The sequence below is a fragment of the Lygodium microphyllum genome, chromosome 24 (assembly GCF_053477565.2).
Source record: "Lygodium microphyllum isolate KBCC chromosome 24, Lygodium_microphyllum_v1.1.10, whole genome shotgun sequence".
Lineage (NCBI taxonomy): Eukaryota > Viridiplantae > Streptophyta > Polypodiopsida > Schizaeales > Lygodiaceae > Lygodium > Lygodium microphyllum.
The window spans coordinates 130,385,204-130,399,407 of NC_141158.1; positions in this window are offsets into that span (position 1 = coordinate 130,385,204).

The window sequence follows — 14,204 nt, forward strand, 5'->3', positions numbered from 1 at the left end:
AGCTAGCACTTTTTAGAATGAAAATGATGACTAGGCTATTCTACTTTTTTATAGCTACAGTTCTTTTCCTCTGAGGACTTTTCAAGATGGAAAGGTCGTAGTGTAATCACTTCTAGCATTTAGCCAAATCAAAGTTACAGTCAAAGACTTCTCAAAACTTCTTAAGACCATATGGAATGCCTTGCTTCCACTGAAAGACCAGATAGGAATCTCCCCTAATAAGAACTTGACACTTCCCTAGTGTGCAAAGGACTCAATTTGATTTAGTACCTTACATGGGCCAATAGAACCTACCCAACTCCCACTGGCACATAGAGTCTCAAAAAAAGGAATCAATTGTTGGTTGAACATATGAGACTTCAATAGAGGGAGTTGGAAAGACCTAGATGAGCTTAGATTCCAATTCCACCTTTAAGAGAAGAAACCTCACTTGTATAGCTAAGATAAAGCTAATGGTGACCTATCCTATACGAAATCATCCAACTAAACAAAGAGTTTAACCACAGGGGGATTTGCTAACTCAATGACAAACCTCTTTTATGTATTCAAATCCCCAAACAAGCATTTAACAAGCTCTTTGCCAAATTGAATAAAAATGGAAGCTTAGCTAGAATCACCAACAATAGACATATCGTTTTCAGATGTTATGGAGTAATTGTATTCAACAAATGTGCTCGATCCTGTTAAAAGTTGTTTGGACTAATATCGTTTTCAGATGTTATGGAGTAATTGTATTCAACCAAAGGCTTCTTGCTTAATGTGCTCGATCTTGTTAAAAGCTGTTTGGACTAATAGCCAAGCCCGAAAAATAGGAATTGGAAATGGTTTATGTCCAAGATGTTGAGACATTTCGCATCTTTTTTTAATAATTTCAATTCTAACACTAACATTGTTCACTTTTTGCAGGTCTTAATAGCTCCTTTTCACCCACCACATCTAACTTGGAAGGTAGTCATTCAGGGGAAAACATATGGAGTTCTCCCAGTTATATCGTATTGGATTAGAAGTATTTATTTATGGGACAAATCAGGAATAGCAAGAACAAAATAGTGTTTGAGCAAGTCCATATTGATCCTATTCATGGGTTTAACACTGGAATCTTATTGCAGGTTTCGACTATGGGAAAGAAAATCGAGCAAGACTATAAGCAATACGAAAAGAAGATGAAGGACTCCATTGAAGAAGTTCTTACTACCTTGAAAGATTGTGCTTTGCACTATACAAAAATAATAATAGCCTAAAATTCTTTGTATAAAGATATATAGACATCACCCCACCAATCAAACTCAATCTATGGCTTCTCTACAACCTACCCTCTACTCTGGTCGGTTAGCTATGGATGAACAGGTAGTGGAAAAATAGGTAGAAGAAGTTCTTAGTACATTGAAAGATCGTGCTTTGCACTATACAAAAATAATAATAGCCTAAAATTCTTTGTATAAAGATATATAGATATCACCCCACCAATCAAACTCAGTCTACGGCTTCTTTACAGCCTACCCTCTACTCTTTCCGATTACGCACCGGGCTATGGATGGACGGGTTGTGGAAAAAGAGGTGTTCGCCAAATTACGTATCAAAAAATTATTGGATCTGATTTTTGCGGTTAATGGACACTTCTAGATAGGGGATCTCCCTCATCCTGAAAGTCGGGTGTGCCCAATGCACAAGAAGATAACAGAGTTATTTAAAAATGGGACTGAAGAGAGTTATTTAAAAATGGGACTGGAGACTGATAGGAATTGAACCACTACCAATCACCACACACTACAATTTTAACACTAACATAGTAATTTAAAAAAGGGACTGCGAGACTAACAAGAATTGAACCACTACAAATCACCACACACTACAATTTCAATACTAGTGGGCAAGCCTCTTTTGGTGATATGTATAGGCGCAATTTAGTGTCTAACCGATAAGATAGACAAATTGCACACAGCCCCAGCCGTGTGTAACCACCTACACATAAGGTCGAGAGTAGGGGACTCAGACTACCAGCATAAGACGTCCAAATTTTGTATCTTTTACCTTCCTTTCTGATATAACTTCAGGTTTTCTCAAAAAAAGAAAAGAAAACCAAAAAACAAAACAGACATTAGCAGCCACAGATTAAGCATATCTAGAGAGTTCAGTGGCGGGCGACCCGCGAGAGCAGATCCACTCTCCTTCGAGCAACAGACGTGAACACTGAACGCGCAGCGTGCCTTCGAAGTTCGCAGCCGATTGCAGACGAATCCAGCTGTGAATCGTTTTTGGATGACAGAGGGTGTGTGCACTGTGCCGTCTCATTATTATGTGGCATTATTACTTTTTCAGCTGGGACAATGAATGCTGAGACACGACAGCTTTTCGTAGGAATGCTGCATGTGCCGTTGTGGATGGATGGGTCATGCCCATGGATGCTGGTCCCTGGAAAATTGAAATGCTCCATGTGCCATGTGGAACTGCGAATGAAGAGACCAAAAATCATGCTGACACGTCATATGTGTGTATGTGGGTGGTGAGTAGCATGAGGGTAGCATCTCATCGCTATCAGACATCATCTCTCTCATTTAATCAATGTAAAATTTTGAATTGAGAAAATTGCAATCACAGAGCAGAAGCCCAGGTGATTTGTCTCACGAGTCACGAGTCACATGTCATGACACAGACAGACTGAGACAGTACTCTCTTCTGGAATCTGCACTATGATGGTCCATTGGTCTGACTGTGTGACATAAGAGAGAGAGAGAGAGAGAGTGTGTGTGACATGTGTGTGATGAGAAGACGACTTTACAACAGAAGTCTCCAAAAAGGTCTCTAGATTCTAGACATTTTCACCGCCGCCTTTTGGCTCCAGCACACCACGTCCACGACTCACCGATGCAGTGTGCACACTGCACAGTGCTGAGTGCACCACTGCACCCTGCTTGCTGCTGCCTGCATGCTTAACTTTTAAGGCTGCAGACGTTGGCTAACATTTATGTTGGCACCAGTGACCGCTACTCCATGGTCTAGACTCTGAGTCTAGACTCTAGAGACCTAGACTCGGATAGTTAGAGCCGTTTTACGCCGGCGCATGCAGGGTTAATGGGATTTTTTTAAATGAATTATGAAAGCTTGAAGTTAGATTAAAAGTAAGAAAATATATACAAAATGGACTAATAGCAAGAGTCCACCCTTAAGCTTTAGGTATCAAAGAGTTCCAGCAGGAAGTAGGGGCCTTAGTGCCCTATTATCAAACATTTTGAGGGTAAAGCATTGTTCTAGCTCCCAATTTCAAAAATTTCTTGATAGATCACATCATATTCTTCTTTGAACTTAGCATAAGTCTCTTCCTCAGTCTTTTTCATGTGTTGGGCACATGTCTTCATCCTAGAATCTCTAGCTTGCTCCAATCTTCTTTGGCTCTTTCCTTCTTTTTCCATATTTCCCTTATGATACTTCACACATTCTTTTGATATTCTAGCCAAGTTATCATTTCACTACAAAGCAATCTTAGTTTTAAGACCAGACATGGGATGCACAAAAATATTTTCAAATAATAAACTAGATCCAAATTTGCCATAAGTACAATCCTTTAATCCAATTCTAGATCATGGGAGGGATCCCATAGATTTCTCCAAGCAGTATTTCTTTCCAGGTGAAACTCAAGGGATGAAAGGGGGCAAGAACAACTTGTAGAAGATTCGAAATATTAGCACTATAAATATAGTTTATGAACAAGTGAGGTATCGATTCTAGTTCATTTTTGCACTTGGGACATAGTCCATTACCCAAACCTATTTTACCAACTCTCTGACATGTCCAAGTTGCTTTTAGTGTGATGAGCCATAGTAAGCAAGAAATATTGGATTGAAGACTAGTATTCTAGAGCATCTGAAACCTATACTCCCACTATTTCTTATCCCAATTAGTGTTCCATGTTTTATTTAGTTTAGCTACTAATTGAGGATTACCTTTTTGGAATTTGTGTATTGGTAGCAGGGTTTTGTCGTTGGTCCAACAGAGTCCTCTATGATTACATTCCAACCTTAGTTGAATTGCCTTACAAACACTAGGGTCCCAACATTCAGTTGAGTTGAGTCAACTAGAGTTCTTCATGAGATAGTTGATACTGTTGTTTGAGGGAGCCCCTCTCAATCCAAGTTGCTACTTGAAAATCTCACAATTCAAACCATGTATTTAGGCCTTTTCTGCTAATTTTGAAGGCTAGCTATAGTTGCTCATTCATCACTGGGCCATGAAACAAATTGTGCCATATGGAGTCACATCAACACCAAGGCAAGGTAGCTTTCATATTAGGTGAGAGGCAAACGAACTCTTTGTAAGGAAGCCAAGCACTCCACAAACTTTTCATCAAATCAGAGTACCCTTTTATTGTGAATTTCGTTTGACTGAAGGCTACATATATAGCTGAGAGTCTTTTCCACCTAGGTAGTACTGTTATTGTGAAGGAGTGACAACTATGCAATATTAGAATTGCCCAAGGTTCTTCCTCATGCTAGAATGCATGGATAACCCATTTAGTGAGACTAGCTTGTTTGCTAATTCTGTCAGGTTGGGTAACCCAATATCCCCTTCTTTTTTTGGTTTGAACAATCTGTCCAAGCAACCTTTGGAATTTTAAACCTCTCATTGTTTCTTGACCAAATGAAGTTTCTAGCAAGACTCTCTAAGCTTTTTAAACCAGAATTTGATGGTCTCTAAAGCAAAATAGGATGTAAATTGTAGAGGGAATGAGTACATGTTTAGTACTGCAATCCTATCAGAAAAGGAGCATTGCAATTCTCTCAGATGGTCCAACTTTATTGAGTACCCAATCCCATCTTTGTTTCAATGTCACTCCAAACCCCATGGGAATTCCTAGTAATCTAAATACCTTACCCTCTTCTATTTCTTTACACCCTTTATCTGAGAGCCATTGGGATGGAGGGTTTATAAGTGTTTTGATCCCTATTTTGCTAGGGTTTACCATGGAGCCTAAAGCTAAACAGAATGTTTGAATACAATTCCAAAATGCTTTAATTGAGTTGGGATCATTGTTCATTGTACCATTGGTATCATTCACAAACAAGTTAAGGATCATGTCCTTATTGTTAGGAAGGGTAACTCCTTTTAACTTACCTCAGCCTAAACAAGCTACCCCAAAACATGAGAGGCTATTGCAAAAAGTAGAGGGGCAAGGGGGCAGCCCTGCCTAATGGACCTATAAAGATGGAAGGGGGCTGCAACTTGACCATTAATTGGCGCCTTTGCATTAGCATTGCCAAAAAGAGTACTAACAAATTTAAAGAATTTTCTCCCCACACACATATCTTGTAAGGACTGAAAGATAAAGCACCAGTCAAGTCTATCGTAGGCTTTATCGAAGTCTATTTTAAAGAAGAGAAAGTCTTGATTCATTTTCCTAGTATACTCAAATCCTTCACAAAGGTTGATTATGGAGTTTAGAATATGCCTTCCCTTTACAAATCCCTTTGTTCCTTTTTCAGCCAACCATCTAGGTAGGGGCTGAGCCTTCTAGCAAATGTTTTAGCAAATATTTAATAGATTGAGAAGAGACAAGTAACAGGTCTCCAACTGGAGATATTTTTACTCTTATTATCCCTTTTATGAATTACTTTGATAACCCCTTGGTTCATGTCTCTGGGTGTAAAAATTGCATGGTGCAGTGAATAGAATATGAGAAAGACATAGAGAGTACACAATAGATAAGAGGAGAATAAAAAAAATTCTTTAGCTCTAAACAACTAATACAAAGATGGCCATATCCACCCGTGCACTTCCATTGTGAAGCTTACATGGCGATCTAGATAGAAGATAGGTGAAGAGCTTAAGGCTAGCTGAAACAACTCTGACTGGGTGAAATATAGATGATTGTTGTAATGGGGTTTAGCTTTTATAGCCTGTTAAGGGGGTCATGATGGATGACCTTCCATATGCACCTATGTTTGTTGACCTTCCATGTGCACATATGTTTGTTGACCTTCCATATGCATGTGTCTGTTGACCTTCCATGTGCCCATGTGTCTATTGACCTTCCATATGCACATGTGTCTATTGACCTTCCATGTGTCCATGTGTTTGTTGGCCTTCCATATGCACATGTGTCTATTGACCTTCCATTTGCACCTCCACTAGTTGGTAGGGAATATTCCCTTTACCGTTGGCTAGGGCCCATGATAACTCCCTTACCCCAAAACTCGATGCAATGTGCCTCGAGTTGCTACAAAATTAACTACTCTATCTAAACCAAAGATTAGGCCCACAACGGTCACCTTTTTGCCATTCGGTCATATAGACGTCATCTGACATACAATTCAAGACTCAATCAATATCCGAGCTCACATATGGCTTCTCCTCGTAATGGGGGCCTTACAACTTTGAGCACCATGGATCATTGGTGGCACCTTATGAGGGTGGGGCATTGAGCATATCTAACACTAGGGAGTGCTCCAAATCTAATTGATTATTTCCAAACTTTGATGAAAGAAATAATTTCCTTGTAAAACTCATTAGGCAAGCCATCCAAGCTTAGACTTTTTCCATTGGCTAAGCTGTATATAGTGTCTCCTATCTCAAATTTTGAGAAGTTCACATCTGGTATATTGGCTAGAGTCTGGGGTACTACCTTTGGTCTCAGTCTTGCTATTTTGGCTCTGGAAAGTAGGAGTTCATTTGACTACTCCTTAGGGGGAGAAAAAATGTCTACAAAGAATAGTCTAGTAGTCTCTAGATTCTCCTTATTATTCATTGCCTTACTACCATCTTTTTAAATTAACATTGGCACCAGTTCTCTCTCCTTTTTTTCTGATAGTACCAAACATCTCTTTGGTGGATCTATCAACCTTTCATGCCCACTAGCTCCTTATACAGAGTTTGATGGATTTTGATTCCTCCTCTTCTAGTATTCTCACATTCTTTCTAAGTTCGAAGATTTAATCTTGACACTCTAGACTTCCTTTATTTAGTCGGTCTTCCAACTCAGATAGTTAGATATATTTCTATCTTCTCTCGTCTTTCCTTCTATTAACTTTGTTCCTCTTGGCTTGTTTGAGTAGGTCTTGAGTAGCTTTATTTGAGGCTATTGGGCTAGGTAGTGCATATTAGAAAAGTTTTTAAACCAAATTTATTTTAACTTATCTTTTATAGCTCTTGATCATAATAAGGAAGGATCAATATAAAACCACCTTGCTCTTATTATAGCAATACTACTTGATAAAGAGACAATTACTAGATAATGGTCACAGAGAAAAATCTCCTTATTAATTTTGCAATTGAAATTAGAGAAAGTAAAGAGAAAATTTGAGGAAACATACACTCTATCAAGCCTTACCTTTCTCACAGCTGCTTCTCTCTGATTGCTGGTTCATGTGAACCTAGTCCCTATATTTGTCAAGAATCGCGTGGTGGGGAGACTTGCTTGAGCTGCTGCGCCAAACACACATTGTATACACAAGAGGAAGCTCACTCAAGAAAACAAGAATAGAGATGGAAGCCAAAACGTTTTCTTGCTGGTTTCTTCTTCTTCTTCCACACACAATACAATGCACACAAAGTATAGATAAGATACAACATAAAGGAAAGTGGCCTACTAAGTCAAACAGTGCATAACCGACTACACTAATCGATTGGCATTATGTCTTTGCTAGCTGTAGGTAGGTGTAACAAACTAAATATAATAAGTGATAAGCTAGTGGCCATGTGAGTATCATAATGACCACCAGCGTGCTAAGTGTAGACATGTGAACCCATCTAGCCAGGCGGTCCATCATCAATGTCTGCACGTGTTGAGCTTGCCATCTCAACACTCCCCCTCAATATCAACTCTATCTCTGCAACTCCAAGTAAGCTTTGGAACTTTCGAAGCTTCTTTGCACCCAATGCATTTGTGAAAATGTCAACTATTTGATCATGTGTGCCGACATATACCAAGTCAATCTCTCCTGCAAGTGCCTTCTCTCTCACAAAGTGGTAATGCACCTCAATGTGTTTTGTCCTAGCATGGAACACTGGATTCCGAGCTAGCTGTATGCTGCTCATGTTGTCACAATGAATGAAAAGTGGACCATCTCCCTACATGTCCAAATCACCTAATAACTTTTGTAGCCATACCACCTCACATGCTGCCATAGCAACACCTCTATACTCAACCTCTGTACTCGATAAAGCAACTGTAGGTTGCTTTTTGCTGCTCCATGTAACTGTTGCACTACCAAGGGAAAACATGAATCCACTCGTAGATCTTCTGTCTGACATGCTACTAGTCCAATCTGCATCTATGTATCCAAATACTTGTACGTCCTTACCTGCCTCATAGAAAAGTCCATAATGTAAAGTGGACGTCACATACCTCAATATACATCTAACTGCATCCAAATGAGGCTTTCTAGGCATCTGCATAAACTGACTGACAAGGCCAACATCATAGCTCAAGTCTGGCCTTGTGATAGTCACATAAATCAAACTCCCTACTATCCTCCTGAACATAGTAGGGTCTTCTATCTCATCCCTAACGTTAGCACTCAACTTCACATTTTGCTCCAATGGTACTGAAAGAGGCTTACATGCTGTCATACCATACTTGGATAACATATCCAAGCCATACTGCCTTTGGAATAACCATATACCATCATCACATCTAATCACCTCAATACCAAGAAAGTATCTCATCTCACCCAAATCTTTCATCTTAAACTTCTTCTTCAAGAAGTCCTTAACTTCAGCAATCCCATTGTCACTATCACCTGTAATAATCAAGTCATCCACATAGATGACTATGATGACCAAACCTGCATCTCCCTTTCTCACATAAAGTGAGTGATTAGCATCAGAAATACAAAATCCAATATTGACAAGATACTCTCCAAACTTGTCAGACCATGCTCTAGGTGCTTGCTTCAGCCCATAGAGCGCCTTCTTTAACTTGCACACATATGTGGGATGCTCTAAATCCTCATAACCTGCTGGCTACTCCATATACACTTCTTCTTGCAATTCACCATGCAAGAAGGCATTCTTAACATCCATTTGCTGCAAACTCCAACCTTTGGCTGTTGCCAAGGCAATCCCATATCTAACCGTTTCCATCCTAGTAATTGGACTAAATGTCTCTTCATAATCTATGCCATATGTTTAAGCATAGCCTTTTGCAACCAGCCTAGCCTTATATCTGCTAATTGAACCATCTGCATTATGCTTGACTTTGTAAACCCACTTATAGCCAATAGCTTTCTTACCCTTAGGTAAGGGTACCAAATCCCAATGGCTTCTAATGCAGCCATCTCCTCATCCATTGCTACATTCCAATGAATATGACCAACAACATCCTCAAAAAAAGTGGGCTCAACATCCTCAACTAGTTTCACCATATAAGCATAATGGTGAGCTGCATAACCTTCAAAAACAAATCTTTTAACAGGGTATCCGACCCTACTAGATTTGCGTACCACCGGATCACTCAATGGAGCCTTTACATTACTATGAGCTCTCTGTACACCTGGCGTCCTTTGACTGAAGGAATGCCAAGCTCATCATCCAAACTCTCCAAACCACTAGAATCTCCATCAAATCCCAAATGACTAGTAGATGCATCATTACCATCCAGCACTTTCTTCTTTCCTTTGTCCTTCCCTGCAACACTTATAGATCCACCTGAATGTGTGGGGCTACTCCTTAGTCTCCTAGACCAAGGGCTCACTGTAGGTGTAGTACTAGATGATGTTTTTGGTCCACTAAGACTCCATGATTCTTGTTTATCTTTTTGCACATAGCTGTCCTAATCATTATCATCATCCAAAACATCACCAGCAGGTGTATACCAACTTCCCATCTCATCAAAGATAACATCTCTGCTCACTCTGAACTCACCTGTTGACAGGGTTATAGCAATGATACCCTTTCTGCTCTAAAGAGTATCCAATAAAAACACATTTTTCTACCTTTGGATCAAGCTTCTTCCGTAGCTCATCTGGCACATGAATGTATGCAACACAGTCAAATACCTTCAAGTGCGATACATTAGGCTTCTTGCCAGTAAAGTATTCTTCAGGAGTCATCCCATGAACTGCAGTTGTGGGAGTTCTGTTCATAATGTAAATAGTAGTATGGACAGCCTCAGACCAAAAATGTTTGGGCATATTCTTTTCAGCCATTAATGCCCATGCAACTTCTGCAATATGCCTATTTTTTCTTTCTACAACACCATTTTGCTGTGGAGTATACCTGCAAGTAAATTGCCTCTTTATCCCATGAATCCTCAAGAAGCCACTGAACTCATTAGAGAGGTACTCTCCCCCTCCATTTGATCTCAAGCACTTTACTTTTAAGCATGTTTATGTTTCAACAGTTGCCTTAAAAGATTTGAAGTGCTCAAACACATCAGTTTTTTCCTTCATGAAGTATACCCATAACTTCCTTGAAAAGTCATCAATAAATGTGACAAAGTATTTGCTGCCACCAAGAGACACATTCTATGTAGGCCCCCAAACATCTATATGCACTACATCAAGTATTTTTCTACTCACTTCTCTATCATGTGAGAAGGGTTTCTTGCCTGCTTACCAAACTGGCATGCTTCACAAACTTTATGCAATTTTGCAACTCTAAAAGAAGGCAACCCTGTAACCAATCCTCTAGACCTGTAACTGCATTCATCATATGTTGCATGACAAACAGACGCTCATTTTTTTCTTCATTCTGTCGTGAAGACAATGCATAGTTTCATTGCTGCAATTTACCACAGTGAATATCATCCTTCTTAGCATAACAAGTGGCTGCAATATGTCCTGTTTTGCCACAATAATGGCAAATAATAATAGAATTTCAAAAGCCTCCGTTCTGCCATCCACCTCTTCCTCTAGAGCTCCCCCTGTCTCTAAAGTTTCCTTTGCCTCCAGAGACCTGCATTTCACCAAACTGTTGATTGAACCTGTTTTGTTGGTTATCGCCAGCACGTACCATACCACGGCCTCTCAAAGAGCATCTACCACATCCCCTTCCCGAACTCGAGTAAAATGCTTGGACCTGTTCACCATTTCTTTCAGACGAATCAGCCTGCATATTGATCTCTTCAGTAATCATGAGAGAGATCAGCTCATCAAAATCTGAAAATGGCTTCCGTACATATACTGAAGTAACAAATGATTTCCATGCCTTCTCATTATTAAGGCCACTCAAAGTGGATGAAACCAAATCATCATCATCCAGCATTGCATCAATCGTTGCTAAAGTATCTGCAATGCTTCTCACCTTCAACACATACTCATTGACAGCCATTTTTCCTTTCTTCAAGGCATTCAACTCTTGCTTGAGTTGAATCTTTCGTGCCTTTGTATTTACTGAAAACATGCTCTCAAAAATTGTCCAAGCTGCATGTGAAGTTTCTGCATTCTTGATATGTCCCAACATAGTATTATCAATGACTGCAGATAGCCAGTACATCACCTTTTTGTCTTTCGCATTCCACTCTTTCCATGCTTTTAACTCATCTGTAGTCGGAGGGATACCCAGCTCTCTCTCCTTTTCTTCACTTGAAACAAACTCATAAAGGCCCTTTCCAATGAGGAAGTTCATCGCACGAAACTTCCATGAAGGGTAGTTGTTCTTGTCGAGCTTCTCAATAATGGGATTTCCACTGTTCTCTGCCATTATCACAAACAAGGATACAACACAGCAAGCTAGTCTTCTGCAATCTTTCACAACACGTGCACAGCAATACCCCAAGCAACCTTTTTCACTGATTGCTCAATAGTACATGTAATCTACAACCTGTTTGCAGATAAACCTTATGTTTGCTTCCTGTAAACACCTCAAAATTACAAATTCGCAATCTGTAACCTATGCACCCACTTTCAGTCAATACAGCCGAAATCACAGTGTGCCCTGAAATTGTTGTCCACAACCTTGAGGCTCTAAAATGGGGCTTAAAACGGCCTCAAACGCTCAAAATAACTATGGTAGGCCTTAAAGGGCTTACCTGCAGAATATACAATGATTTACTCGCACACCAAATCTCACAACAATCTGAGATTTTTGCTCGACCCTGCTTCCGGTGCCTCCATACGCACTATCCAAGAGAGAGAGTGGAAGAATGGGAGAGCTTCTTACCCGTTGCTTGTTTGCTCGAACCTTGCTTCTTCTCCTTCACTTCAGCCTTCAAAATCAGCCTCTCTTAATGGCGCGGCTCTAATACCATGTCAAGAATCGTGTGGTGGGGGGGACTTGCTTGAGTTGCTGCGCCAAACACACATTGTATACACAAGAGGAAGCGCACTCAAGAACACAAGAAGAGAGATGGAGGCCAAAACATTTTCTTGATGGTTTCTTATTCTTCTTCCACACACTATACAATGTACACAAAGTATATATAAGATACAACATAAAGGAAACTGGCCTACTAAGTCAAACAGTGTATAACCAGCTACACTAATCGACTGGCGCTATGTCTTTGCCTGATGTAGGTAGGTGTAACAAGCTAAACATAATAAGTGATAAGTCAATGGCCATGTGAGCATCATAATGACCACCAACATGCTAAGTTTAGACATGCAGACCCATCTAGCTAGGCGGTTCATCATCAATGTCCACAGGCGTTGAGCTTGCTATCTCAACAATATTTATGTCTTTTAAATTGTGATTTAATAGTCTTTAAACTTGGTTTTATGTTTCAGGAACTTTCTGAAGTTTGTTTATATTTGTAGATATATATCCATCAAACCACCTCAAAGATTAGCAACCTATCGAAAGCATAGTTGGAATCTTTGATGCATTTCATGGCTCTAGCGAGTAATTGTACAAAGTGACCTCAAATAGGTCATTGCTTGAGGAAGGGATTTTCTTTTATGAATTTTTTACAACGCACCATCAAGCATGATAATATTTGGATCTCTCATGCCTCTTCCACTCACAGCTCTAGATAGTGTAGAGTGGTTAATTTTGGAACAAGAAACATGTGAATCTTTTAGATTAAAGATTTATGCAGATATTCAAAGATATCTGCAATCTAATCTAGCAAGTCGACAAGTGAATATCACAATCGTTATATCATTACATGTTTTTGTGGACTTCTTTTATGATGAGGAAGTTCGAAAAACATCTTCAATGTTTATATGCAGAGATCAAAGAAATGCATGGGCTTCTTAGAGGTCAAAGCTAGGATATAAGATATAGGAGTCATGGGATACATTGACTTTGACTATGCAGAACATGTAGATAGTAGGAGGTCCACCTCCCACCTCTGGCTATGTCTTCACCTTTGCTGGAGGTGTTGCTTCATAGATGTCCAGGGTGCAAAAATGCACGACCCTTTCTACTATAGAGGGCTAGTATGTTACAGCCATTGAGGCTTGCAAGGAGGCCATTTGGTTGGGTCGTTTGGTTGTGCAAAAATGCACGACCCTTTCTACTATAGAGGGCTAGTATGTTACAGCCATTGAGGCTTGCAAGGAGGCCATTTGGTTGGGTCGTTTGGTTGCTAACCTTGGTATTGCAGATGCTATCCCTACATTGCATTCGAATTCTATGAGGGGTATCCAGTTAGCCAAGAATCCGGTCTTCCATGCGAAGACAAAACACATTGAGGTGAGGTAGCACTTCATTCGTGGGGTCGTTGAGGACAAGTCTGTTGACATTGTCAAGATCTCAACTAACCAGAATCCTGCAAACTTGCTCACAAAAAGGCTCTTTATAGAGCACTTTGCTTTCCTTAGGAAGTTGATGGGCATTGGATGAGATGACATATTTCCTCATCCTCTTGTATCTATGTACATGTTGTACTATTTTTTTTTCTTTTTTCTTCTTACTTCTCATTGAGGCAGATTCGCCTTTAAGTGGGAGGTTGCTGAGGGTAAAGGTGCCTCCGCCTAGCTGCCCGTGTATTAGTACACTGACAGTACCCACATATGCACACTGCAGGTGGTGGGCACCAATCATTGTCACTTCATTCTTTATTCTTTTAGAGACATTTGAATCAAGGGAAGGCCAGTCACACATTGTGACTGCTGAAGTTCCCACATTTGGAGTCTCTCTCTTTCTTGCTCTTGCTCCATTCGCCATAGCTCTCACCTTCGTGCTCTCTTACTAGATCCTTCTCACCTTTCAAGTTGGATTTTTTGTGCACTAGTGTTGAAGTAGCCATATAGAAGCATCATCAAGATTGTTAAGGGCTCAATCATCAACCCCTAATTTACTCCCATCTTACTTTTAACATAAATCTATTC